The 24,608-nt window shown below is 37.4% G+C and overlaps 1 protein-coding gene across 3 annotated transcripts in view; it reads right to left on the bottom strand.

The window, feature by feature from the left end:
- Positions 1-24,608, bottom strand: part of HS3ST5 (heparan sulfate-glucosamine 3-sulfotransferase 5) — a 191,598-nt gene that overhangs the window by 35,256 nt on the left and 131,734 nt on the right. The window lies entirely within an intron of this gene.

Genomic DNA, 24,608 nt, shown 5'->3' with positions numbered 1-24,608 from the left:
GGCAGCACTTAGGTCAGTTTCCAGTACAGCACCCAATGTAGGCAGTCCTTTCAAATCACATTTCCTAAAACGAAAGATTAAAGACTGTAAAATCTGCCTAAAGTACATTCTGCTGCTGCTGCCCCTTCACAAGGATGAATCTGCCTCAGCACTTGCTGTGCTACCTCCAAGTAGGCAGTCAGACCCTTGTTTCCAGGACTGCTATTTCCCATAATAGTGAGTGAGTCTGTATCAAGGTATTGCTACGAGTTTCCAAGGGAGCCCAAAGCCTGCTGAGTTGTTTCTTTCCACTCCTTCTCTCTTCTGGTGTAAAATGAACAAGAAACAACTTAGGGCAATATTAGAAGAATATTTCTGATAGGAAAGTTAGCTCCTAATCCTCTCAATTAGTGGTTGAGTTATGCTCAATACATGACACTTTCATGTTTGCATGTTTTAAAATTCTTACATAAAAAGTACTTAATCAGTTCATGTTCTCCATCATTTCTTTTGACAGCATGCTTCACTGGCTAATCATTTATTCCTGAGTCAGTTGCAGCTTGCAGCACACTGGTTATTAATCAGATCAGGTGTTGTCTTCATTAACACTGAAATTCAACTGGAGAAAATCGTCCTATTTCAACTAGTCTTATCCCAGTACAGAGGTGAATGTAGACTGAATGGAAACCATCTCCAGACCTGAACATATCTGTCCCCTGAGGGCATGCAAGGGAAAGTCTTGTTGATGATGCTGGCTTAGTTTTGTCTGACGCTTAAAAATGCAACAAATCCAATCCTCAGACCTCAGAGTCCAAGGACAATAAAGATACAGACAGAGGAAAAACTTGAAAAGCATCCTCTTTTTCTTTTATTTACTATTGTTAAAGAATTCTTGACATTCAAAAATTTGCTTTTGACTAATTACTTTTTATCAGCATTAGAAATAGGTTTATTTTGTGTGAAGTCTTGGGTGGTAGTTAGGATAGACAGTTACGCATTGGAAAGATGCAGAGAGAGAAGTCTTCATGGAGGATTTTGATTTAAAATTGAATTTGAGTTGTAGGCTTGGACTTCTGTATTTTCCTGAGAGTCAGGTGTCCACCACAGCCCCTCTCTGGACAGGCTGGCACATCACCTGTTCACAGTACTGGCACAACCCCTCCCTTGTTTTGTAGGCTCCATGTATGAGCTAGTGACCTGCCATGTGTGACATACAGAGTCCCGGAGCAGGAAAGAATCTGCCATGCTTTGCTGCTCAGCAAGGTCTGTGTGTTCACAGGAGCCCAGCAGCAGGGCTGCTCATCAGCAACATATCCTTTTCTGACTTGTCAGCAATATGATCTTCCTTTGAAATGCTGCTTCCTTGTGCATAGAACGGCAGACAGGACAGATTTGCCTTCAAAAATCCAACAAATGCCTATCTATTTTTATAACCCTGGAACAGAATCACGATAGGAGGCTGGTCTACATGAGTGTTATCAGTAGGCATGGAAATAGATAAGTAAATGCAAAAGTATAGATGGATGTTTCATATTCTGTCCTTGCTGAGATAACTAAATCACTTTAGCCCAAGTAAAACTTAGAAAACAAAATAAAGATAGCAGACATACAGACCCATGCATAAGGGAAATGTATTAAGGTAATATTTTAACCTACTTTTATGCATTAAGAGTGTCTATAAAAGACACACAATTAACTGAATTCTGGATTGGTTCAGAGCAATTAAAAATCTGGTGCTGTTAACAGTTCTCTGTAGAGTAGTGACAAAAATGTAGTAACAACTCTACAGAGTCCAGGCACTAATGACAAGGCTTTTCTTTCCCTTATGCTTCTCAGGAGTGAGAGATTAGGATAGCAATTCCTACCACAAGCGGTTTTAAGAATTTGTGAGCAGAATATTACATCTTTATAATCAATAAAAGCATTTTAAATATCCCCCTAGAGACATACAGTTAGAGAGGAGGGCTGTACACTATAAGGTGTGTATGCTTACTTTTCCTACTGTGAGCATTTATTCCACAAATAAATCCATAAATCCATCCATAAAAGTTGCACACAAAGCCACACATGGTCAGATACATAACTTCTTCAGGCTACGGGCAGGTATTGTACATTCTAGCAGACCTAACTATATTTATGCGGTACCAAAAGATGTTAAAATCATGAAGAACTCTTACCATTGTCATATCCATCATTACATTTGGTATCATAATCTGTGGCCTTAGAAGAAATTTGCACCCATATAGATAAATGCTCTTTAAATAAGAGTGAACTTGTACATTTTCCTTGTTGGGAACAGCCTGAAAGGTGCTGGGACATTGACTTAAAGAGGACTAGTTGGCATATGTCCCAAGCAGGTGCCAAAGAGCAGGATAGCAACTAGTGAACAACCATAGAACAGTGTTTGAGCTTGTAACCTGGCACTCTTAGTGCTATAGGCACAGCCCATGCTACTTGTGTGTGCAAAACTGCTCTGCTCCATACTCTGCTGCTCCTATTGGTGCTTGCCCGCTCCTGGTGATTTTGGATTTGTTCCCAAGGCTTCCTTGTTGAGCTGGGATGCTGCAAATTTTTTTTTTCCCCAGACAAAAGCTTTCTTTTTTCTCCAAATAAAAGCTGGTCTTGGAGTGTGAACACTAGGGGTAAACAAGTCCCACAGGAAGGGTAGGGAAGAAAAGGACTATTCTGAGATAGGAAGGGCCTTATAATGGAGATAAGCATTCCCATGATCATATGATGCTATCTATCTCTCAATGAGCAAAAAATTCCAGCAGTCAGTTCAAGTCCTTCACTGAGATCTTGGCTCTTTAATGAAATCAAATAATATGCAGGCTGAGGCAGATGAGATGGAGAAAAGGAACTGGACTTTCCATCCACATTTTGACCTTTTCTTGCCTGAAGGAATTATACTACAAGTATCAAGTATAGTATTATTATCTTTTGGCATTGATTTAGGGAAAGATTCATATTTTATTGCCTACCACTAACTTTTACACAGTTAGTGGCTTGGGGAATAGGCATCCAGTATTTCTATGCATCCAATAAACATAAACATACATGAAACAGATCTTTTGGAAGAAACACTGCTATGGTTTAGCAGTATCGCTGTTCCACAAAATAAAAATTATCTTCTGTTTACCAGACCTAGAAACAAACAGGCTGAGGATTTTCAAACATGTTTTATAGAAAATAAGTTTGTGAAAGTCAGGGAATTATTTTGAGCTTAATTATTGAACTCTGAAAGGATAAGACTGAAATGGCATGTTCACTTCCTTATATTTTTCACACATAGGCTTTCTCTTAAATCTTAATGAAGTGCCCAATCTAGTTTTGAATAGCTCTGGACAGAAATTTACACCCCTTTTTTTTTTTTTTTCTCTCTTTTTTTTTTTTTCTTTTTTTTCTGAAGAAAGATTTTATTTAGTTTTTGTATTAGGATTAGCTATTCATAGAGTTGTATTAACATTACAAGATATAGTAGAGTTATCTAAATGAGGCACCATCCCTTTCATACTGGTATTAAACCATGCAGAATGATCTAATTATCATGAATCTAGCAAACTAGCAGGTATGTGTGGAACAGATTAGGGTACGTGGGGTTGTGAGGGTAAAATGTTGCAGAAGCTGCTAAAGGGAGGCAGCTTGCACTGCCACGCAGGACCACAAGAGCTGCAGATCCACCGTGCTGCAGACTCTGTTACAGCAGCATCACTGTTCTCTCAGATTTATCGAGAGCAGAGCATGTGCACTTGAGGCCAGTAGACGGAGCTCCACTGACAACACCCTGGGGGCTATGCTTTAATACTTAGCTTATCCCTTGTTGCACAAGGATACTGCATCTTTTTGCTTTCTGCAAGAAAAACAACTTCAAACAGAATTACCATGCTGTTTCTTTACAATAGTGCTTTCCATTTCTGTTTTCCCCATCCCCTGAAACTGCATCTGGAAGCAGATTTTGGAAATGTACTGTAGATAATTCTTATATCCAGTTTGTAACATCCCTCTCCATATATTATTAAGGTTCTGCATCTCTCAGTGATTACAGATGCCTACCAGTCCCACTACAGTTAACAACTCAGCAACTACTCCTGCAGTGCTTTCTTTGCAGCCCACCTTCAAGGCAACTGGAATAAAGAAACCCACATGTATGAGTACAGAATGTAGTCCACAGATTGTAGTTTTCAGAAGACAGCTGCTTTCTAGAAAAAAATTGTGAAAAACTTGTTTGTGGTGAAAGGATGAGATTAGGGATTTGTAATGGTGCAAATTCCTAGAGTTTTTCCTCTGTGAAAAGTAGGAAAGTCTCAAAGGACTATATTTGCGTATGTGTATATGAACATAGGTGTAGTACTAAGGGACACAGTTTAGTGGGCAATATTCGTGGTAGGTGGACAGTTGGACTAGATGATCTTAGAAGTCTTTTCCAACCTTAATGATTCTATGGTTCTATATAAAGATCAGTATATATTTAAAAATACCTGCCTTGAAAAATCATATCTGTATCTATTGAATTCTAAAAATGCTTCATCCTTACATCATGACAAGATCCACTGCAGTGATATACTTAATTTGGTAGTCAATAACATTTTTTGCTGGCAGAAGTACTTGGATACACAATAAAAGGTCTCCTATATTTAAAGCGAATAGCTCTGCTGAAGTGCTCTTCAAAGTTTCAACATGTGATGTTTTTTCTTTATCTCTTATGTCATTTAAATTGGTATGTCTTAAAAAATATGTACATCTTACCCGAAAATAATGTAGTGTAGTGTTGATTTCTAATACAATGATGAGACAGATATTCTGCTTCTCTTCTCAGTCTTCAGGTTCCCACTTACTGTCCACCTTTTTTCTGCTGTCCCTTTGTAATTATTTTCCCTTGTACTTCCTGACATGATGTGCTTACACTAATTGGACACCTAAATCACAGTGAGTAATTTGCATGTGGTAGTCTGTAGCTTTAAAAAATGCCAAATGTTGCCAGCAGGAATGAAAAAAGGTGTTCAGACAAGGGAGAAAATGAGGGTGTTTTAATAACAGGACATGGAAACGTTGTTATGATCTGTTAGCATTTTAACCATTTGGATAAAACAGATTAATGGCATTTGGATAAGACATAGCTGGGAAGTAATGTCTTTTACAAATTCTGCAGTAAGAATGAGATATTCTTGAAGCTGAATTAAAGGTGACATTTCCATTTGAACCACCCTTGCTGCTCTTACAAGGATAATCTTTCTTGTGTCCTCAATAAGAACTGTTTTTTCTTTCTCTTGTGAACTTAAAAATTTTTATAGTACATTTGGTAATATTTAGAGAATTTAACTTTTTTTTTTTCTCTTTTTTCTCTGAAGCCTCATTTCCTAGATGCCTGCGATTAAACAGGAGAAATAGAAGAATTCCGCTCAAATTATCAGCAGACTATCAACATGTTCTGTGGCCATGGAGAACAGCTTGTGAACATTATGAAAGTGTTCTCCAAAAGAGAAAAACTGCAAGGCTTAGAGCCATTGTTTTTTCAATATCTTTTAGCAATATTATGATTTTTTGGGGCTGTGATTGACCTCTCTGAATCCAAGTAAATTCTGTGTCAGAAGGCAGCTCTTCAATGGGCTGTGAATGAAGGGCTTGGAGGGACACTGTTTTGCGTAAAAGAGAACACTATGAATTCTATTCCTCAGTTCTGGCACCAAAAGGTATCCCAGAGGGCAATGAGGTGTGGGAGATGCTGCCCATTGAGTGGGCTCCCATGAAAGAAAAATCTGTAGAGCTCTGGGACCATGGAGATGCTGAGCAACAGTTCTTTAGCATTTGCGCAATGCCAGTCCAGCTTGATGTCTGTGGCTTAGTGGTTATGTCTTTTGGAGATAATTCAGGAAAATGTAAGTTCCTTTTTAATCTTCTGTTGTCAGATCTGCAGTTTTAAATAAATAAATTGGTAATAACATCTGACATCATCAACTTGTTAATGGAAGTTTTATCCTCTGGCACCAGTATTATCTTCTATGCGCTATATTCTCTGTCTCAAAAAAGAAACTACAACACCGTGTACAATAAGATTCTTAAAAAAGGAATAGCAGAATATGATGGGCATTAGCAGTGAAGGATGGACATTGCATTTAAGATACTTCATTAAGGCTCAAGACATTTAAGTCCTGTTTCCCCTTTGCCTAATAATTACCAACTGACTGGGGAAGTGACTAAGTGTATTTGTTCCTCAGCACCATGTCCTACAATATTTCCTTTCTTCATCTCATCTAATTAGATTCAAACTATTCAGGTTAGGGACTTTCTCTAAAATGATTAACTTAAAGAGACCTCCTGTACCTAGTGCACTGGCTACATCTGCACTAGTAAATTAAATAATGACATCATACTTTAAATAATATCAATTGCAATAATTAAATGTTGGCATCAAAATTAAAATTGTGACATCGCACTTTCAATAATATTAGTTTCAGTAGTCTTAGCAGAAGTCACCTATATCTTAATATAATATTTCATGTAATACCTCTAAATAACACACAGATATAATAAAAATATTGTCATAATTGTATATAATATACTCAAAATGCATTTTTTTTTTTTTTTGCACAACATATGATTGCACGTTATACACATTTAACAAATTGCATATGAAGTTAACAACATGAAATATATCATCCCATGTGGAGCCAGTGATGTGTCCCTTTTAACTCCAAATATTCTATGATCCTATGATAAAAGTTACATATTGTCTCCTTTTTCACAGCGATCTGTTTAGCTGTAACACTTTTAACTTCATAAGACACTACTGCTTTCTTTCAGTCTGGATAGTTAACTGCACATTATAAAACTGTTATGTGTTGATTTCATTTATATTGTTTGACTACTACCGTATTCTCCCTTTTAACATTTGTTAATCTAATGAAAAACAATTTCTGTCAGTAAGACACTGTTGGACAAAAAAGGAATACATTTCTCCTTTTAGTTGAATAACACTTTGAATTAGAAAAATTCACATGAATTCTCCCTCTGATGTAAGTAAACCCACAGTAGTTCCAAGGAAGATGTTATGGAGCTCCACATTTAATTTTGTGCAGACATTTGGTGAAAGAACTGTTCCATAAAAGCAAGTTCTGTCACTTCTAGATACTCCTGGAAAAAAACTGGGTAGTGGTATGGATTTGATTAGCTCATCTCTTTTCTTTTGACTCTGAGACAGGGAAAATAATGAATGACTAATCACTTCAGGTTACTGTTTTTACACTGATGCTATTAGAGAACCAATTAAAAAAGTCAGACAGAAAGCTATAGAGATGTGATTATGTTACAATGCTAATACAAGGAAATGTGTATAGATAATTATTCCTCAGTACAGATAATTCCAACAAAGGCTAATCAGAAGACATATCAAACACACAGAAATCACATTTCTGCCTGAGTTCCTTTTAAGTGGGATTTTTAAAAGTGCACGTTCATTATGACTTCTTAAACAATAGCAGCAAAAATTATCCATTACTCTTTCCCTTCCTTGCCTGGTATGACATTGCCCTGCAGTTTACAGGAGCTCTTCTATGGAAATAAAAATGATCTTGGCAAGGGGCAAATAGGGCCATCCACTCTCTCCCATAGACTAAATGGAAAACAAGAACACCAGTATTTTCGGCATAGCTCCTGACTTTCTGTAAAACAGCTGTCAATTTTTACAGTTTCTAGCTCTTGGAAGTTTTATGCACAGTTCTCCTGCATTGGTCATATCTGGGGTGCAATTCAAAGCAGTTTGGACTTTCTTTATGTTCCACTGCCTGGTAATATTATCCTGGAGACAACCCAACCACTGCAGCCTATGACACCACTACACAGGCATTAGCTCAGTAGGCAAGAGGGGATTGCATCTCAGCATCAAGAGATGCTGAATTAGCCTCCAAGGCTGGCAATAACAAGAAGCTTCCAGCAGCCTAGGTACAGAAGGGAATAGGACAGGCATTTAATTGGGATACTGCCATGTCACCATCCGTGTTTGATTTCTAGGAGTGAGGAGAGTGCAGAAGCAAACTTGTTTATGTTGTTATTTTAAAATATATTCACCATTCTAATGGTACATTTTGAAATGCAGAAAAGTGCTCTTCTTTTGTATATGCAGCTCTTTCTGACACACTGCATTGTATTTCCTTTTCCCCTTCCTCATCACCTCTCTCTTGCCTTTACCCTGTCTGAAGCAGTGCTCAAAATAGGGCCTGCCTCTCTTGCCAGAAACTCACATCTTATCTCAAAACATGACTCGTATCACGCTCTCCTTCTCTTTTCCATCACATATACCACGTGCCCCACACAAAACCATATTATTCAGTCTTGAAAATCCTGATGCAACTCCATTCACATCAAAGTAGCCTATTTGTCAGCTTCTCCGTCACCTAAAAAGCTCCATATTTACTGTTCAACCTCCCTGAGCAGATCTACTAAACTCCTGCCTTCTGCCACGTACAAAAACAGTACTTCTACCATACCACTTGCAGGGAATTGATTGATTTGATGCATAAATTGGCTCTCATATTCCCTTTTTCACTGCCTGCTGACTTTGTCTCTCTTCAGCATATTTGTTCCTCAGGGCAGAAGCACTGCTCAGAAGGCATTTAGCATGTGTGGAACAGTGCTTGAGTAATAAATACCAGCTTCTTTGTGCACCTAAACACAGAAGGCACCCTGATGGCTCCAGCTTTATTCCAAAATGCATTTTTATATCAGTGGTTTAAGTGTTTCACAAACCAGCATTTTCCCCAGAAATGATGCCCTGTGTGTGAAATAAAACCTGTGAAGAACTGCTTGTTGAGATCCATTAATCAAACTACTTAAAACTTGAAAAGCTTCTCCTCTGCACCTGCTAAGCCCCCATGAACTCAGCCACATTACCACAAGCAGTTTCTTGAAGTGTACAGCTCTAAATTCATTTCTAGATGAGCATGAACTGTAGTCAGAACGGGCAGTAAAGGTGATCTGAGTTGAAAAATAAAGTACAGTAGCATCGTCATAAACTCTAAAAAATTGCAGTCTTTTATGTTCCTATGGTCACCTAAAAAGATAAATTCTAAATATAATTAGGCCTTGATATAACCTCTTCCATGGACTTTATCTTTTGCTAATTTTTTAAATCTTAATTAGTATTTAGCATTTATGCAAGTCTTTGTGATTTAAGATGCAGAATGATATATGAGTTCATCAGAGTCCTCGGCTGAAGGACGAGTATTTTAGTGAATGTGAGACCTGACCCAAAGGCTATTTCCAGCAGTTTGTCATTTAGTACAGGGAAGGTTAGGTAGGTTACAGTGATATATGATCTTTCATGCTCTGAGCCTAACAACACAGTTGAATTGCTCCTATGACTTTCATTAACTGTATCCAGCTTTTATATATATATATAGTAAACTGAAAATATGACAGTGTTTTACCTGTGACTGAAAGAAAACTGAAATGTAAGGCATTGTGTTTGATTGGTCCATCCAAACTCCGTGTTCATGTAAGCCTGAATGCAATTTTCTACTGAGTTTATTTTGCACTCATTCTATACTGGAGAGGAGAGGGGTAAATATTGGCAAGGGCTCTGGGCAGACTCCTGCCAGCACACTGCATCAGTGGTCATCATGGTGCAGTGGCAGCCAGAGGACACCAGTGAAAAAGAGCACCTGCAGGTGTGCTACTAATGGCACTGAGCTACAAAACATGTAGAGAATGAATGTAAATGGGCAAAATGTGATGAAAAATGGCTAAAAGCCACGAGGAAAAAAAATATATGGGTTATATTTTCTGCTTAGGGCCACAAGTTAGTGGAACAATTCCTTTTTTCCTTTCATGGATATATAAGCAAAAGAGCTGTTAAAATTTCAAACAGAAAGAAATAGGCTTTTTTTCTAAACAAGTAGTGTTAAAAAAGTTTTTTTATACCTTGTTGAAAAGGTATAAAAAATCTGAAAAAAAATCTGGAAGTTACTTTCTTTTCTCTAGCTAACTGGACAGACACCAGCAAACACTAATAAACAGTCATTTCAGTGACAGTTCATAATGTAGATTATATAACCTATAATGTATCATAATGTAGATAATATTATAAATTATTTTCACCAGTAATGTCCCTATTTTTTACTGAAAATCTTTTCAGGTGAAAATATCTAACAAGCTGTAAGGGAAATATTAAGGACCTGATTCTGCCTATATGCTGGTGAAGCAATTTTGTTCAACCCAAATTTCTTTGCAGAAAACTAAGGAGAGGTAAGAGCTCTGCTGCGTGCTCCTATATCTGCTTAGAAGTTAGCATATGAAGTTTCCCAGTAGTGACATGCCTGTAAAAGCATCTCAGAATATCTAAGCCAAACAAAAGCTCAGGTACATGCAGATAAAATTGGAAAAAAAAGTGAACTTTTACTAAGCTTTCTTTTAAGGTCATTTTAGGTTTAGGTCCCACCAGGTAACAGCTGAAAAAACTGTACAGTTTTCAACAAAAAAACAAACTCAGTCCTCTAGGCATAAAACTTCTGAGAGCTAGAAATTATAAAAATCAACTGTCATTTTACAGAAAGTCAGCAGCTGTGCCAAAAATACTTGTGTTCTTGATTTTCTATCAATCTATGGAGGAAGTGGGTGGTCCTATTTGCCCCTTGCCAAGATCATTTTCATTTCCGTAGCGGTGCTTGGAGGAATTTAGGAGAACACAAGGCCATAAGAATTCTACTACCCATGCCTGCAGTAATGTCCTCACCAAGGTAAAGTAGAGAATAGTATTCCAGGACTGAGTGGCAAAAGATTCCATTCTCTCCTTTGTGAATGCACAAGCATAACTGAAAGTACCATCTCTGGTATACTATCATGGTATTGTGACCACCAACACCATGTTAGTAGAGGTCTGGAGGGCATCCACAAAATAGCACTGTTTGTTTCATTCAAGTTATCCTTGGCAGGGAGAGCAGGATGCAGGCACACCACTGAGAAATATGCCCCAGTTTACAATCTCTTCCCATTGTATGACATTAATTTGATAATGAAAGTGTGGCTAGAATTCCTTTAATCCTGAATAAATATTTCCCATAACGGTTTTCCTAAAGTGAGTAAAACTATCTAGACTTGCTCCTCAATATCATCACACTGATTATCACTAATTCCATTTGACCTTGCTGTATGCAATCTCTCCTTTTTTCTAAGACTCCAACTGACTTAAAGTACGAGATGAGTCAAGCGCACTATTTCAAGTGACTTAATATATCCATCTTTGTAAAGCAACTATTCCATAGTGCCTTCCACCCCCTCACAACAGTCATCTGCATTTCTTCTATATATGGAGCAAGTAAAACTCCTTTGAGGAAAGAAGAACCCAGTAAGCTGGTGAGCAGCTGCTGGAATGCTCCCCTTCCCATGAATGATTCCTCCCCACATCTGCAGGGAGTCCTTGACTCATTGTGCCTTTCAAGAGGCTGTGAGGAGACCACAGTGATTCTGATCATACCTCTTGTTTTCCAAGGAATTAAACAGCATGTTAACACTTGTAACCACCAGTGGTCTGACGGGTATTGCCTTTCACTTGCCTTACATAGAGGTAAAGTTTTTTGGTATGTTGTTTAACCTTAGCTTTAAAATTCATAAGACAGTAATATTTCTAAATGCCTCTGCTGTCATTGTTATTTGGAGTAAAAGATGTTCTTTCATATAGGGCAAGATTAGATCCTATGAGGACTTCATCATGAATCTTTCAATGAAAACCCCCCTACATATCAGACCAAGCTCTTAGATGAGAAATACCACAGAACAGAACAAACTTCAGCTGCAGTTATTTGTACTGTTTCAGTCAAGGTGCCATTTGACATGGGCACTGCCCTTCTACACTGCTTAGTGCTGTGGGAACGTGCAAGAGCCCCCCCTGTGTTCCTGTGTTTTGAGGTGCACAAGGCTTTGCTACAGAAAAAGCAATTATGCTTATGGAAATCTGCTGTATAAATTGGACGTTGCTTATTATATTTTATGCAAATAGATGTGGGGTGTGAAAATATAAATGTCTGTGGTCTTAACATTCCGAGGAAGCTTTGAAAATTAACTCTTGCTTGACAAGACACTCCTTTAAAGATAATACACCTTGGTACCTCAAACCATGGACATACACTTTTAAAGTCACTGGAAATCAAAATGCCATTGTGCTTTACAGCATCGGTTCTCCATATTGTTTTTAAGAATCCTCTGATTTTTCTCTATCAAGTTCTGGCACTTTTACTATTTGTATGAAATGTTTGCTATTTCTAAGCTAAATTTTCAAGACAGCTACACTGAGAAAATTCCAGCTAATAGAAATACATCTTGAAATGAGAAAGACCTTAAGGAAATAACAAATCTACAAGGCTTTAAATAATGTATGAAACTTTCTTTCTAATTGCCTTTTACAGCTGAATGATAAGGCAGACCATTTGGGGATTTGAAGTACTAAGCATAAAAAAATTTCAGCTAATGGAGACCATGCAAACCTAAAGCTTTCCCCAACCCCTCTATCGGTCTGACACTGAAGCTTGTGCTTACAAAGGCATTTCCAGTTCTCCAAGGCAGCTTGTTTTATGGGCGTCAGTCCCAGGGGACCTTTCTCTGCTCCAAGGAGTTAGACATCTTCACAGAATCACAGAATCACAGAATTGTAGAGGTTGGAAGGGACCTCTAGAGATCATCGAGACCAACCCCCCTGCCAAAGCAGGTTCCCTACACCACGTCGCACAGGTAGGCGTCCAGGCGAGACTTGAATATCTCCAGAGAAGGAGACTCCACAACCTCCCTGGGCAGCCTGTTCCAGTGCTCCGTCACCCTCACCGTGAAGAAGTTCTTACGCACATTCGTGCGAAACTTCCTGTGCTGCAGCTGATGTCCGTTTCCCCTCGTCCTGTCTCCACGTACCACTGAAAAGAGACTGGCCTCACCGCTATGGCCGCCACACCTCAGATATTTATAAACCTGGATCAGGTCCCCTCTCAGTCTTCTTTTCTCAAGGCTAAACAGACCCAGTTCACTTAGCCTTTCTTCATAGGGGAGATGCTCCAGGCCCTTCACCATCTTTGTGGCCCTCCTCCGGACTCTTTCCAAGAGATCCCTGTCTTTTTTGTACTGCGGAGCCCAGAACTGGACACAGTACTCCAGATGAGGCTTTACCAGGGCAGAGTAGAGGGGGAGGATCACCTCCCTCGACCTGCTGGACACGCTCTTCTTAATGCACCCCAGAATGCCATTGGCCTTTTTGGCCACGAGGGCACACTGCTGGCTCATGGCCAACCTGTCGTCCACCAGGACGCCCCGGTCCCTCTCTGCAGAGCTCCTCTCCAGCAGCTCATCCCCCAGCCTGTATTGGTGCATGCAATTATTCCTCCCTAGGTGTAAGACCCTACACTTGCTTTTGTTGAACCTCATCCGGTTTCTTACTGCCCAGCTCTCCAGCCTGTCCAGGTCTCGCTGAATGGCAGCACAGCCTTCAGGCATGTCAGCCAATCCTCCCAACTTCGTATCATCAGCAAACTTGCTGAGGGTGGCCACTATCCCCTCATCAAGGTCACTGATGAAGATGTTGAACAAGATTGGACCCAGCACAGACCCCTGGGGGACACCACTGGTTACAGGTCTCCAGCCAGACTCTGCACCACCAACGACGACCCTCTGCGCTCTGCCAGTCAGCCAGTTCTCAACCCACCTCACTGTCCACTCGTCTATCCCGCACTTCCTCAGCTTTGTTATAGGGATGTCGAGGGAGACAGTATCAAATGCCTTTCTAAAATCAAGGTAGACTACATCTACCGCTCTTCTTGTCTAGGAGGATTTTTCCTGTAATTGTAACATCTTGTAAGATGTTCTTGAACATCTTATTTGCTAATATTTGCTTGTGCAAGGGACTGAAAATCATAAGCTCAATTTGAACTCAGCATAAATAAAAGCAATTCAGAATCACAAGCCTGAAATTATTTTGAGTGAAATCCTGACACTCTGGAAATGAAATCAATTAATTTTTCTTGGTCTTTTGCCTTCCTGAACACAGCTCTTCTCTTTAGTGATCTTCCCTGCTCCCCTGAGAAAAGAAAGATTAATAGAGGTAATTTAGTAAAAATTTCTTGATATCTCATAACACTAGACTGTGCTTTTTGTAGACTTCTGTAGATTCAAGTGTACTTGAGTTTTACATGTATGGTTTCTTCTTCAGCTGAATATTGGGCGTGGCAGATTAATAGTAAATAATTCAGCAGTTGCAGAGAACAAGAAGAAAACCAGTGATGGAGAAAGCAGAGAAAGGACACAGTTATAGAAGCCAGGAAGAATAGTAAGAAAGTAAGTATGAAAGAAGTACGCACAGAGATAGAGATGCTCATAAAATGACAATTATTGCATTGCCATTTTCATGGTGTAGTGTATGACTACAAGGTGAATAGGGGAGTTATTTCTCATGGTCTTCTATCAAACTTATGCAGCATGACTTACACCTTTAGAGTGGTAGACACTAAGGCATCAATGTCTCATTGCTGACTCTTCCTGATTACATTCAAAAGAACATTAAAGAATTGCTACTTTTACTAGAAAAATGTGTACTCGTTCTAAATCTATGCAATTTATCAAGTTTATCGAAGTGGGAATAATTAATTGCTTTTTGAAAGCAATAATCATTAGAAGTGTGCAAACCATTCACTTGGCTTTGGCATGACTTCAGACATCCTGGCAAAAAAAACAGACATGTCCACCACAACAACCTCCAAACCACGAATTGATTTTCTGTTATAAGGGTTTAAAAACAGGGAAAACACATGGAAGTTTTGAAATTCTCTTTTTAAAAATTGTTGAAGAAAAATCTCTTTTCTTCTGATTGAATAAGGGAAATGTACATCCTTCTGTCATTATAGAGGGAATTCCTTCTTTCATATTTACCTTCACTGGAGTATTTTCTTTACTTTGTGATGTAGCATAGTGTCCTTTCTGTTAGTATGAAGCAAACTCCTTTTTTTTAATCCCTTATGTCATTGAGCAAAGTCATCTCCATCAATGTAGGGCTCTTTGAGAAAGGAAATTAGCTGAGTATTTACTTTCAAAGAAAAGCATTCTGAAAGAGTGAGGATCATCTGAAAGGATATCTGAAAGGATTGCTGTGAAGGGATTTGTAAAAGCACCTTTGAAAACAGAGTGTTTCTTGTTAATTATGATGTTGATATACTCCATTGTATCGGACAGCAACAATGCATACCTATAATTAGAAGAAACTATCATCCTTTACTCTTCATTATTTTTGAGTTAGTTGGCGATCCTACAGCCCTAGAGATATTCTTGCTTAACATGTACTGACAGAATTTTCAAGATGTTTATCTTTTTTCTATAGAAATTACCCATGGATACCTAATCAGGTTTCTAGAACTGTTAATATGATTGACTATTTCCTTTGCAACAAAGAATGTGTTCTAGAAGTCAATCTCCAAAAGGTAAGTCCTGTTGTGTGACAGAATACACAGTGCCAAATGAAATCAGAACTACCTACAAGAAATCAGAATTTACAGCATCTTGAAACCTCTACTTAGGTCAGTAGTAGATTGGGGAGGTAGGGAAAGTATAAATTATTTGAAATAAGAGGCTAAAGAGGGGATCATAAAGATGTCACATCACATACAAGCTACTGGAAGGTATTTCAAGAGCATAGGAAATGAGAGGATTGTTTTAACTGGAAGCTGAAGACCTTAAGCTGAGGGCTTAACTTATTTGGGTAAGAAAGAAATACCAAGTGAGATGTGACCACAAGAAAAGCCATAAATCTAGAGTCCTGACTAATGAGGTAATCATGTTTGCTGGAGCTTTCAGTGGAAGCAATGATCCTGAGTGAGGCCAGAAGCCAGGGCAAGAGCTCAGTATGAAAATGGCATAGAAGCCTATGCCAGGTGAAATATTCTATGTGTGTGAAACATAAGAATAGGACTTGCTGATGTTTGATAAGAATCTTTTGGGCCATAATGTGTCTTTTTTCTCTCTCTCTCTTTAAATGTATCTCAGTAATGTAAACTGACATGAAGGTCCTACTTCTGAAGTACAGGATCTCTGTTATCTAAACAAAGTGAGTTCAGATTTCAGCCTCTTTCATTCTGAGAAGGTCTTTTCTATCTGATTGCTTATTTTCATAGGCAGTAGCTTCTAACTTCTTTTGGGTTCAAGAGTTAATATGAAGTCTAATAGCCTGCCAGAGAAATACAGTAAATATAGGCATCACATGAAGTGAATTACATTTTCTTCAGGCAAGAAAATAAAAAGGTAAAAAATTTCATTAATCACACTGAGTTATTCATATACCCTGGTATATTTGGTATGAGTTCTTGCACGGGAGACATATTTATATACATATATAACATTTTATGTTCAAAAGTTTTCACCCTTCCAACTTTCACATGTATACATAAAATAATAATAATAATAATAATAATAATAATAATAATAAAACAAATTTTGGAGTTTAGACCATCCTTGGGAAAGAGATGTTTTCTCATCTGCTGGCAAGGCATATTTGTCACATTTCAGGCAAAAGCATCTGAGCATGTTTTAGTTATCTATTTATTTGCTTGCCAGAAAGAACAGATGATGTTAATTACAGCAGTGATGGAAGAGAGCATCCAAAAGGTCCACATGGCTTTAGATTAGAGCTTGTTAGAACTTCAAGGGGCTTGTTGTCACAGCTCCCTGTGAGGATGCACCTAAGACATCTGTGTTTTTTAACTGAGTTGTGCATACAGTGTGCTAGCTCTCTTTCTGCTAGTCCAGATTTCTCCTTTTCTATTTAAATCCCTTGGTGATTTGGAATTTAGTATCTAAAACTTATCTAATACTTTAAAATATTTTGGAAAGCACCCAAGTAGAGTTTGTCTACAGTTTATTTCACAGCTCTTTAATTCAGGAGATTCAACTCCACAGTTGTTTATATACAATAGAAAAAACCTTCAGGTAACAAGAATCACCCTCACCTTACCCTCTGACCACTATTCTTTGTACTGAAATATGCCATTTTCCTTTATGCACTTTTATAGAAAACTGCCAGTTTCAATGCGGTCTATATTAGGAGATCTTTGAGCAGTTCTATAGATGCAGAAAAGTTGTTATGCCTAAGGTTCAAGTTATATCTTTTAGGAAAATATTCTTGTTTAATCCAAGTTTTAAACTGAAACTATTACTTCTGTATATTAACACATATGAGCACTTGTAGATCTGATGCAGGAGAGGATTTTCTTCAAATGTGTTGCTAGGAAACAGGAAGGGTCTGAAGTTTCAGAAAAAGTTGTGGTCAACATCTAAATATCCAAGTGGAGATTGGTAATGAGTGGTGTTCCTCAGGGATCTGTGTTGGGACCAGTGTTATTTAACATCTTTGTAAGCAACATGGGCAGTGGAATCAAGTGCACCTTCACCGTTTGCAGATGACACCAAGCTGACACACTAGAGGGAAGGGATGCTATCAAAAGGGACCTGGGCAGGCATGAGAGATGGGCCCATGCCAACCTCATCAAGTTCAACAAGGCTGAGTGCAAGGTCCTGCATCTGGGTTGGGGGCAATCTCAAGCACGGATTCAGGTTGGGTGGAAAATGGCTTGAGAGCAGTCCTGAGAAGAAGAAATTGGCAGTGTCAGTTGCTGATGGTCTGCACATGGAGGTGGTGGAGTTGCCGTCCCTGGCAGTGTTCAAGAGGCGTCTGGATGAGGAGCTACACGATATGGTTTAGTGCTTGTGATAGCAGTAGTAGTGGGAGGATGGTTGGACTAGATGATCTTGCAGGTCGTTTCCAACTTTGCAATTCTATGATTCTATGATTCTATGAAAGATTCAACATGAGACAGCTATGTGTGTTTGCGGCCTGGAAAGCCAACTGTATCCTGGGTTGCATCAAGAGAAGAGCGACCAGCAGGTCAAGGGAGATGATTTTGCCCCTCCACTCTTGTGAGACCCCACCTGCAGTACTGTGTCCAGTTCTGAAGTCCCCAGCACAAGAAAGACATGGAGTTCTTGGAGCAGGTCCACAAGAGGGCCTTGATGATGATGGTGCTGTAGCTCCTCCCCTACGAGGACAGTCTGAGAGAGCTGAAGAGGCCTACAGGAATGGTGGGGAGGGACTTTTAGTATGGGCAGATATCAACAAGACAAAGGGAAATGGTTTTAAACTGGAAGAGGGTAGATTTAGACTAGATTTTAGAAAGAAATTCTTTACTGTGATGGTAGTGAGATACTGGAACATGTTGCCTAGTGAGGTTGTGAATGCCCCTTTCCTGGAAGCATTCAAGGCCAGGCTGGATGGGGCTTTGAGAAACGTGGTTTTGAGGAAGGTGTCTCTGCCTATAGCAGGGGGAGCTAGATTATCTTAAAGGTACCTTTCTCCCCAAACCATTCTATGATTCTGTGATTCTAATATTCTATGAAAACGGAGAGTTGAGGATGTCACAGGGAAAGGAAAGGTTGAGGAGGTGGCATTCATACAAAGACCCTTCTCAGAGGATACATTTGCACAAAAATGTGAGAAGCGGGGCACTGAAAATTCAGCTCAAGGACTCCACCAAATTTTTAGTTTTTCTAATGAACAGCTTTAAGCACTAATGAACAATAACTATCTCTTTGACCATACTTAGTTACTTATAATTACATACTTACAATTACAAAGAATATGTACAGAATTTAGTCAACGCTTACAAATTCTTCAAAGAAGAACAATTAGGTTGGGCAATGACCTCCCTATGAGCAGCAACTAAGTAAACTCAAACTCTTCAGGTTGAAAAAGAGTATTGGTAGCTGAGGAATATGATTTACGTTTATAAAATTAAAAATTTCGTGGAGGTACTAAACAAGAGATTGATATTATTGTTCAGCATGTAGGAATAAGGAAGAACAAAATGAGATTATCAGTAGGAGATTTAAAATAAACAAAAGGAAGTACTTTTTCAAATAAGGCATAATTCAGTTGAGAAACTCAATGTGAATGTCAAAAGTGTAAGTGGATTCAAATGTATATTGAAGATGTTCAATGAAAGATCTATCAAACATTATCAAACACAGTGAAATGGTAATAACATACAGTTCTCAAAGACTCTGAAATGCAAAGTACTGGGAGTAGCAAAGGAACATGTTTAAGTATCATTCTCTATTTGTCCTGTTTCTTAAAGCAGCTGACTGCTTTTTGTCTCTCAAGTGGTCTGATTGCCTAACTGGAGGTTAGTCTATAGTTTTAAGAAATTAAGTTGTTAATAGATATGTCCAAACTACGGAATACTTTTCCCAAATAATTTATCCTTATGAGGTAGAGAGTTGCTACTAAGTACAAAAGTAGATCAATACTATTTTATTTTCCTCCAGAAAAGAAATATTTTAGGGAACAAGTCATATATTTGCAAACAGAATATGTTCTTAAAAAAGAAACAAAACTACACTAGAATAATTATTTTAAGAGAGTTAACCATAGACAATCTACTACTGTGATTGAGCTTGTTACATAAGGCAAGCTAAATACCCATAAATATTAATTGGGATATAGGTATCATTGACTGGCAAAAATTATTTATTTACATGAAAGAACAAAAATTTGAAGAGAAATTAAAGTGCCTAGACATAGGTATTTAATGACAACTGACTTTCTCTGTGGTAATTCAAGACATGTGGATGAGGCTAGCAGATATGCAAGACCTACAAAGGATTCACACTTTTCCAAAGCAGCAACTAGGGAAACAGTTGGAATTCTCCAGTTCACCTCAAAAGAGAAATAGGAACATGTATTTACATACTAGATTCATTTCCTAGCTTTCAAATTTAAACATCTCTGGAGTCTGCCTGCGCAGTCAATGGAGAAGAACAGGTAACTCCCAATAGCAATTCCTTTCTGTCTATTTTAAGATAGATAGTGGCTGTTACTTGTGGAAGGTTATCATGTTCTACAGAGACATAATTTTAATGATTACCTAACTCAGACTCAATCCTTAGTTCTTCAGCCACTGTCAAGTGAAATAAATCGCACTCAATTATTGTAATGGGGGGCGATTCCACCCAAATATTAGAAATGCATAGAAGTTTATTTCCTCAGAGTTCAGAGCAGCATCTGAATTAGTTCATGTTAAATGTTTTTCTTTGTTGAAGAGGGACTCAGACAAGAGCTTACCAGATTTCATTTAACAAACTATGAGCAGAACTTGCAATGAAATCCATGCTTTAGAATAGCTAAATACTGCATATAAGAGCTAGTTCATCCTAATAATGAATTGCTAATAACCTGGCTAGAAACAAAGGTGGAAATAATTAGATTTGTTTTATGTTTCATGGTGAGTAAAATATTAAATATAACTAATATAAATGAACAAATTAATATGGCAAGAACATTAAGCTTCACAAGGATATTTATTGATAGACAAATGTAGGAAATTGAATGGGAAATAAGAGCAGTAGATTTTCCCTTTCATGTCTGGACACACTGGGGAGGTGTGAATATGTATCACCTCAATCAAATATCACAGTGAAGACAGAACAAATCCAATACTGTCAGAGAGTAATATATTCAATTTACTACAGTTTTCTACTACTTAGTAGGACAGCTTGCTGGGGAGATATTACTGGGCTTCTGCATACTGGATACACCTTTGTCTGTGTACAAAGGAAATAGAATTTTTTTAAAATGATATCCTGTTAAAAGGAAGGCTGGGAGCATGAGAGCTTATAGGTAAGAGAGAATAGTCTTTGCATTTTTCTCTGCTTAATAAAAATAAAAATATTATTTTTAGTTTTACATTATTTTTTTTTAAATTGTTTTTTTTTTTTTTAATATGAATAGTATTGTAAAAAAATATACATCCTTTCTTTAGAACTAAAGAGGTAGAAGGATGTGTTGGAAAATGTGATTTTTTACAGTGGTTATACATAAAATTTTCTCTCTGCTGCTAGAGAAAAAAAATGACTTACTATGCACAGAAGTCTCAATATGCCCGGAGGTGATATGCATATGACAAAAGTGTTAATACTTCCATCTGAAGTTCCAAGAGGTGTCAATATGTTATTTAAAAGGAGTATGTGCCATATTTTTTTTACCAATTTGGTGATTACTAGTTATATGCTTTGAATATCTTCATCCATTCCTCAGAATGGACCAATACAGTCTAGTATCTTATACTACCTTATCTTACAGTATCTTTATTTATCTATACACATATATAGACACACCATCATACAAACGTATAGAATCATAAAATCCATAAAGTCAGAAGGGACCTTTAAAGATCTTTTAGTCCAACTCCCCTACAATGAACAGAGCGTATATATCTTATACGTCCTCCAAAAGAGTGAATAGCAAAATTAAAACATAAAGTACACATGTAGTTTTCTTTCTCTATTTTTCTTTTTAAAGAAGAAATGAAGAAAAAAGAGATTCTGTGGTAGAGAGTTTCATTTTGAAAGAAAATATTGCTTAAAAAATTTTAGACACAACATTTTGAAAAACTACTGCAGAAGCTAAACTATGTCTTGCATTCTGTAAACAATTCAAAACTAAAACAAAATTTTTCTTTGGTTTAAAAGGTGAGTTAAACTTCACTTGAAATAATCTCTTTAAATTTAAAACCTGAAGGCTAGAGTCACTCCAGGGATTTCATCAGGGTTGGAAATTCTCATAAGCAGAAATGTTGTCTGCCTCTTTAATTCTGAATTTTTCCATTTGTTGAACTCTTCTGCATCTGTAAGTACTTCTTGGCAAATTTTGGCATCTAGATGCCTCTCTGGGTGAAGGGTAACACACAACCTCTTGTATATTGGCTCTGGAATCTCACTGAAATGTTGATGTAATATCTCTAGGATTTATAAATAACTTTGTGTTTGAACAAGTGCATCTTTGTAAACAAACACATCTCAATTCTTTTTTTATTTCTTCAAGATCAGAAGCTCATCCTACTTCATACCCACAGTGGCCTTTGCAAGCTCTGAAGACAAGTTCTCTGCTGTTCCTGTGCATCAGTAGTAAGTACTCAATTAGCAAGTGGATTGGTGCACAACATTCGTTTTCCTCTTTGTGATTTTTTAAAAATACAAGATAAATCTCAAAGAATGGTATAAAAACAATTAAGGAGAAAGAAAACAAGATTATAGGCTACTGGAATAATTTATTGTTGTTCACTGTTGCCAAGTACTTTAAATAAGTACTTAATAGACCTTATCGTACCTCTCTTAGCAATACAGTAGTTCATTTAATGCACAGTTAATAAGTTTCTTAACATTAAACTGAAATAGACTATATAATACACACATTGTGAGTCTTTTTGAAAACTCCTAAATTTGGACTATTCACCATTTATGAAAATCTTCATGTAGAGCTATATTTATTAATTCTATTCAATAATCTGATATACTAAATAGGTATTGACTTCTGTGGAAAAGAAAACCAAGATTTATTGACTAGAAAGATTAATTCTGGCCAATTTAAAGCCAAGGTCAATATTTATCTTGAGGAGAAATAAATCTTGATATTCAGAAAAATGGGAGGCTGTTGTGTAAATGTAGTTATTTACAGTCTCGGTGTTTTTATCAGAAATATCCAGAGATCTCTTCCCCATGCATTTGTATTCAGGTATGTGGCCTTTTTTATTGAGATTGATACAATAAATTTGGAAAAATGTTTACAGAACTAGAAAAAATTGTCATTCCTAACCCATTTTCATCAGCATTTCAGTGGAATATGATGAATACAGTCATGAAGCATCTATTTTTAAGAATGATTAGATAGGTCAGCATAGCCACAGATTTACTGCTATGTGATCAAGCAAAAAAATAGGAACTTTGTGATGTACACACAGTTCAGCTATGTTCAGCAAGAACATGTGAACGTTCACAACAACAATATCTGAATCACGTGAAGGAACCCTGCGGTGTCCTGCAGAGGGGTCTAGGTAAAGCTGGTGTGTAAGACTCTTTGTGGGGCTCAGAGGCAGTCCAACTCCATGGTCTCACCATGAGCTTCTCCTAGCTAAGCCAGGAATTGTGCCATTTTCCATATAATGTGTTCTCATCCATAAAAAATTCTGCCTTTTACTAATTATGGCATTACCCAAAACTTGTTGCAAAGATATGAAGAAGGAATTCAAGCATTGCATACTAATAACCTGAAATTATTTCTGTACACCATACTAAAGATAAATTCATTCTGACCTTAACCTCCATGCTGACATGCAAATCAGCCTAATGAAATGGAGGATGAAATTCAACAATATCTGTGAGGTGCTGAGTGTATGGTAGGTTGTCCTGCATGCCCACGGAAGTATGATTTCCAACAGTGAATGGCACTATCTAGTTTTGAGGAAAGATTATTTTCAATGCCATTAAAATGCTATTCGAGCTGTAGGTGTCTTACACACTAAACATTTGGGCTGAATTACAAATCTTTATCTATAATTGTGCTTGCTTGAAAAATAGTGTTGGATACTTATTAGCAGTAACCTGAAACTTTAGAAACTGACACCATTTACCTAGAGGAAATTGTGTTTTTTTGAAACAGTGCTTCATACTAAACCATTCTGAGATAATTGTTCCAATTAAAAAATACATGGGGCATTGCTGTGCACCTCAGGATGAGAACTTTATTGTGTTGTGAAAGAAGTCAATGGGAGTTCAAAGTACTAAGCCCCCTGCAGAACAGATGATTAAGAGCCAAAATTTTGGAATTCATGCTGGAAAAATAAACTATTCTGCATGTGGATACAGTGTCAAATAGGATGGGAATCTCAGAGTTGCTCTTGCTCTCTGCTTGATTCAGAAAAAAAAAAAAAAGAAAAAGAAAAAGAAAAAGAAATACTGAATTTATTCTGTCTTTGAGTCTTGCTGAGATCTACATAAACAGGAATATACTCATCATAGAGAAATGGTGAAATTCAGCTATTCCCATTAAAATGCTAATTCCTGTTCTTTTATAAATCAATTGGAAAAGATTTGGGGAACAAAAATAGCACCCAAAAATAGAGATTATCACAGAAAGAAAAAAAAAAATCAATGAAAAAACGTATTATTAAAAAGCCTTGCTTCTAAATTTAGAAGCCCTTTAATGTGAATCTAACTATTTATTCTCCCTGGAGCTGCTCCATATATTATACTGATATTGAGAAGCCATGAATTGCTATGCTTCCAAACACAGTTTGCAATTTGGGCTATTGTACTTTCATATGTTCTTTGTCCTGACCAACATATCATTGGCATCTTAAAAGAAAGTCCTTCCATCCTCATTACAGAGAAATAAATAATGTGGAGCAACAACATTAAGCAACATAATAATAAAATTACCTGTTATTAAAAACACTGTGCAATTTTTTAGAGGAAATATATTACTCAGCTGTAAAATAATATGTTTGCCATTCACTCTAATGTTTCAACATTATGATTCAATCTTCTGAAAAAGCTGACATGGAAAATAACGGCGTAATAAACCAATTCATCATAATGTGTAAAAGAAACTACTGGAATAAATTGTAATAACCTTTCAAAAACTAGCAGCTTTTAAAAGTATTAATTTCTACTCCAGATAATTGGAAAAGACACCTGGGCAGCCAGGCAATATTTTTTATGGGATTGCCCTGTCAGAGACTCAGATTGTCTTCAGAGTTGGGAGCAATCGTTTAGCACTAAGTGACAGT

This window comes from Meleagris gallopavo, chromosome 2, assembly GCF_905368555.1.
Source record: "Meleagris gallopavo chromosome 2, MGAL_WU_HG_1.1, whole genome shotgun sequence".
NCBI classification, from domain to species: Eukaryota; Metazoa; Chordata; class Aves; order Galliformes; family Phasianidae; genus Meleagris; species Meleagris gallopavo.
Note: the sequence above shows the minus strand (reverse complement) of the source record. Positions and strands in the feature narration are given on the sequence as shown.